Here is a 6,025-nt window from a genome sequence, read left to right on the forward strand (position 1 = left end):
TTTGTAGGTGGCTGAGTGTCTGTGTCTGTGAATACATGTGGTTGTGTTCTGGAGGCTCACGATTTGTTTCATGTTGTTTCACAGGATCATGTTTTGTTTTGTTTTTCTACCTCTATTATGTGTATATCGTCTGAGAGGCAATGGAGTGTACAAACCATCACGTCTGAGGATATAGAACCTAGATTACAATAATAATTTGCAAATATAAATCACACTAAATTTAAAATGGTATTACATACATATGCACATGCATACATAAACACTGCAGCATAAACATAACTAATCTACAAATACATTTTTTTCATGATAAACTATAGAAAACCCTGTATCAGTACGAATAGCCTTAAATCTATCTATGACTTAACACTTAATATGTAACTGTTTTGCAGTAACTGTGAACTGTTGAAAAATGTCACTAGAGGGCACCAGAGTACATGACATCAGGTATAAAATCCACCCACACATACTTTACGTGCTTCACTTAAATGACTAGCCAACATGTCAAGATGAACTAGATCCAGATGTGTTAGAATTTGTAGAATCTCCAATATACCAAAATATGATCTAGAGCAGTTTTCAGCAGACCTGATCAGACTGACTAAATGTTTTTTTTTCCCCCCTAAAATGAATATATTTATCACTTCATATTTCTGTAAATATTTCCGTGAAGAATTCCATGTTTCTCCAAACTCTCACGACTAAAGTTTACACCAAGCTCTTTAGGGGGGAGGAGGATGATTGTGGAGGTAGCCCAGGGAAGCAGGACGGTGGGGCAGTTGAGGGAGGGGAGGTGATGGTGGTGGTGGTGGTGGTGGTGGGGAGGGGTTTGATCAGGAAGTTGGAATGTGGGTCCCTGTGTGTGATGTGATTGTTAGCAGAAACGTGTCAGCCCCAAGCCCACCGCCACCGCCACCACCACCACCACCACCACCACCACCACCCCCGAGCCCACAGCCCCACTCAGGTTGTAAAAGTAGAGCACTGTACGTGGATATGCGTATGTATCTGCGTACGCAACGATATACCTCTTCAGCCCTGCATCGCCATGGAGGCCCAGATACCTTATCATTGCCTTTTCTAGTGGAACAAGGGGTAAACTCACTCACGAGGTCGAGGGTGAGGGTGGGGGCGGGGAGTGGGAGGGGGGTGGGGGGGGGATAAAAAGACAGCCAAAGACTCTGGGTGGAGGGCAGACCACAGGCCCATGTGTGGCCAGGGAGGGAGAAACCATACTGGATTAGGAGGGAGTTTACAACTCTCCATCTTTATATAGAGAAACTGAAAGACGGAGGAGGATGGTGGTGGCTGAGTGGGAGTGTGCACGCTACTCACCAACAAGTGAGGCATCAGTCGGTATACATCACTTTCCAGTCATTATAATGACCTAACCTGCAGGTTTCTAATGTCTTTAAGTTTAATCATTAAGTTTAAGCCATGTAATGCTGTCAGTTCCTATAAGCGGGGCTGTAATGTCAAACACAAAACTATATGCAAGATTTTATTTTATATAGCTACTGCTGATATATGTTAGATCAAAGGGTGGGACTTTAAAGGTGCAGTCTGTAGAAAAAGGATGTAGCTTCTACTTCTCTATCATCTATAACATTTGTCTGCTCATTTGACAGTGGAATGTTTGTTGAATATACAAACAGCTGAGTGCAAAGCATTCATAAGAGCTTTGTTCACACGAGGATGAGTCATAGTATGCCTTTGTTTATGCTTTAGAAATTGGTCATAAAATCCACTCCATGCTTGAGTTGTACCCGTTGAATCCGTGCAGCTCCAAGTCAAGCAGGAAAAAAAAAAAAAAAAAGTGCATCTTTGTGTGAAGAGTCTTATTGTGTGTGAAGAGTATATTAACATCGGATTCTTACTTATTTTATCAAATCAAGGTATTAGGCTTTCACAGTGCCACCTGGAAAAGATTTGGCCCCCCAAAAAATTGCAGTCTCTGCAGCTTTTGTTTTCTTTCTCCCCTTCTTCCCTCCTTCCTCTTCTCTGGCTCTGCTCCTGAGAGCCAAACCGTGGATGGGTTTTCAGCCACAAACCTCACAGCTGGTCTTTGGTGCAGAGCATCTGGGCAGGATCCCCTCTCCCCTGACCCAGGAGTCCTGGCTGGACTGGTGGTTAGCCACACCAGCGCTTTCACCTGCCTGTCTGCTGAAGTCTCACCAGACTTTAAACGGCTCTAAACAAGCGGTAACATCAGACCACACACTCAACAGTCAGCCAGGAGGTAGGGAGCATGTGTTTAACCCCTGTGTGTGTGTGTGTGTGTGTGTGTGTGTGTGTGTGTGTGTGTGTGTGTGTGTGTGTGTGTGTGTGTGTGTGTGTGTATATGTGTTGCATGTTGAACTTGCCCACAATTCCAGCACAAAATTCACAATTAGTTGTTTACTTCGGGTCCTGCATTCATTTTCTGTTCACCTTTTCTTTTTTTTTTTCAACCCAACATGTCACTCTAATTTCTGGCACCTTGTTATTTGCAACTGGATGAGTGGGATTTGTAGTTTCCCCTGAGACGTTTTTGACTGTGCCACACAGTGTGCTTGGTCACTGGCAATGTGATTATATTTTAAAAATATGATGTTAATGGGCTTCAGACACTGTTTATATCCAGTGGTGTGATTTTAATGCTGCAGATTTACAGGCTACAGCGAGAGCAGCGGTCAGACTGTTTAGATGCCACTGGTCAGTGTTGCTTACTGTTGCTTACCGACTCCTGTGGTCGATGCATTGTTTGTCCTCCAGGCTACATTTAGACTTTATGTTTCAGAGTAAATACCTGTTAGCTGCTCACGCAACATGTTGAGATTTTTTTTTTTTTTTTTTTTTGTAGAGGAGGAAGAAGTGAGGACAGGTTCTATGAACTTTACAGTGTACACAAACATGTTTTTTGAGAGGCTCACTATTCTGCCACAGAGGGGAAGTCATTTTTAAAAAAGTGTAGAGAAGGTAATCCACAGATACAAGTTTCCTCTGTGCTTTATTTTAATCAGTTGTGTTGTGTTGCTTTCCATCATCACTCCAACTTCCTGTCACTACATAATGATTTGGTCTCGCTGAACTTCGGCTGCATTAGACTTTTGACAAAGCTCCGCTGCTGTTTCATGCTGTTTGATTGAAATATCATATCACTTTTTGAAGCTCATGGTGTTGCTGTAGAATCTCAAACAATACTACAGGTTGTTAGTGAGTTTGTTTGTTTTTAGTTGCTGATTTTTAAAATCCTCTGTCACAATAAAAATAAAAAAAAAATTCAAAATCTATGAGGGGGCTGCTAAAAGGATATAATGATGTGATAAAATAGTATTTTATATATATGCAGTTAAATTATGTCTATTGCTATAAGCTAGTGTGATTTTCCATATGACACATGAACCTCTGTAGCCTCACGAAGCAGATGTTTTTGTTTTCATTTCATTTTCAATTTTACTTTACAGTTTAATTACAGGTGATGCTCTAAAGCAAATTGTATTTATCACATTATCGGCATTTAAGTCTTAATTTGGCTTTCATCGTGTGGACTCAAACTGAGGCATTTTGCCAAACTGTCAAGCTATAGGTAAACTGAAGTGTTTATAATATGTAAATGCTGTCACATTGCCCCGTCAATTCTCCAAATAACCGGAAAACACTGATGCGCAAATAATAATAATAAAAAATACCCGAGAGATTTTAAACGAGATGCAAGAAACTCTTAAAAGAGGCTTTGACTTGCCTTTTACTTTGCAATGCTTGCTGTATTCAACTGCTATCATATTATCCATCATAGCGCATTTTGAGTGTTAAAGTTTTAATATCGGGGTTATTATTAGTCTGGCACGGAACGGCTGCATCATTTGAACTTTAATGCGATTTATTTTTGGACCACTTCTGTGAATACCCTAAACATGCATTGTTCAGTGTTTTTTTTTAATGATTTATTTATTAGCTTGTAGATGTGGACAACAAGTATTCACATTAGAAAATATTTCATCTTTATTGTGGTATGGAATAATGACGAGGTGGCACCTTTACTGCCTTTACTGTGTATGGTCAAAAAAATGATCACTGAGGATATTTTAACGAAGACGTTTCAATATAAACTCTGTTTATTTACTGTGAGTCTTAAAATGTATCAAAATTTGTTCCGTTGTTTGTTTTGATTTGACTGACTGAATTTAGCCGCATTTATTTTTGCTGTGACACAGCCTTTGTTCCATATCTCGTTAGTTTGAGGCGCCGTTAACTCATCTCCTGTTGGAGGCTGCGACTTAATTAAATAAATAAATATCTCGGGCACGTGAACTGTTCTTTTTTTTTTTTTTTTTTTTTTTTTTTTTTTTTTTTTTTTTTTACTTGCTCGTTAGGCCTCCGAACAATCTGCACGCGCTCCTTTTTCTCTTTAATGGCCGAGTCTATTCACAGTTTCTTCATGAAAGCCAGTCAGCAGGGTTTGTTTTCCTTTCCTGCACTTTACCTTTTCATTTGTTATTCGTCGACATAAAACTCGTGTAGACAAACAAGCTCTCTCTCTCTCTCTCTCTCTCTCTCTCTCTCTCTCTCTACTAAATGACTTTTCAGACCAATTAGAGGCTAAATGGCAAGAGCGGAACAAATAAAACTGTGGAAGGCGTTTGCAGGATGGAGGCATAAGGACGCTGAACGAACTGATATAAACTTTATTTTCAACTGATTTGCGGAATTCAGTTTCTCATTCCCCGGCGTGTTACTGGCTTCTTAGAGGAAGGTTTCAACTTTATTACACTGACCTTTACATTATATTGACTTTACAGCGCCGCTCTGAGTTTGCAGTACAATTCATTTCTGTTATTCAATTTCTGTTTATATATTTTAGTGTAAACGCAATCTACAGATGTGACAGGTTGGTTTTTTTTCCTCATTTGTTTTCCTGTTTTCCGCTTCTGATGAAATGCAGTTTCTCCTATGCTTTATCTGTACTCATCAACATTTTATTTTTAATGAACATTTATCTTTATCTCAGCTGTTATCACACAATAACGCTGTAAAACAAGCGCTAATCATACGTGTTCAAGGGACCTTGGGCCCGTTTTTATGTATGTCTATATTCTATATTTGCACTGTGAAAAAAATAAAACATCAGGTCTGTGGCCCAAGTTCTGCAGAGCCTACGTTAGTTGTGTTGATACAGTAATGGAGAAGCGTGCCACAGGGAAGCCTGTCCAGCTCATAACTAAACGGGGGCCCACAGGTCCCTTAACACGATTTGAATTGCCTTGTTTTAACAGCGTTATTGTGTGAATAAAGCTGCAGGATAAAGATAAAAATGTTCATTAAAATAAATGTTGGATGAGTACAGATAAGACATACAGGGAGAAACGCATTTCTCAAGAAGCGGAACACCAGGAAACAATGAGGAAAAAAAACCACCTGTCACTCTGGTAGATTGGCGTTTAACGACTAAAATATATAAACAGAAATTGAATAACAGAAATGAATTGTACCTGCAAACTCAGAAGCGCGCTGTACAAGGTCACATATAATTGGTAAAGGGTTCAGTGCCTAAATAACAGTTGAAACAACCTTCCTTAAGAAGCCAGTACAGCCGGGAATGAGAAATGGAATTCCGGCAATCAGATTGAGAAATCAAGTTATATATCAGTTCGTTCAGCGTCCTCCTATCGCTCCATCCTGCAAAACGCCTTCCAAGTTTTATTTGTTCCGCTCTCCGCCATTGTAGCTCTAAATTGGTCGTAAAGAAGGTAATTTAGTAGAGGAGAGAGGGAAACGACGGGAGTAGTCGAGAAGGGGAGAAGGGAATGAGGGAGAGTTGTTTTGTGCTAACACGAGTCGATTTTAAATTTTGTTTTGTTCGTCGAATTTCTAATGAAAAGAAGAAGGTAAGCTTTGAATGTGCCCCACTTGTTTTTGTTATTGATAAACTGCCATTAGCTGAAACACTGTATGTTAACCCCTCGGCAGGCGGCACCACCTGCTGTGGCTTTTCATCGGACACAGAACTGTGAACGTAGCACGCTTCTCTCGGTGTGTTGGTTCTTCT

Source organism: Seriola dumerili, unplaced genomic scaffold, assembly GCF_002260705.1.
Source record: "Seriola dumerili isolate Sdu_G_001 unplaced genomic scaffold, Sdu_1.0 BDQW01001092.1, whole genome shotgun sequence".
NCBI classification, from domain to species: domain Eukaryota; kingdom Metazoa; phylum Chordata; class Actinopteri; order Carangiformes; family Carangidae; genus Seriola; species Seriola dumerili.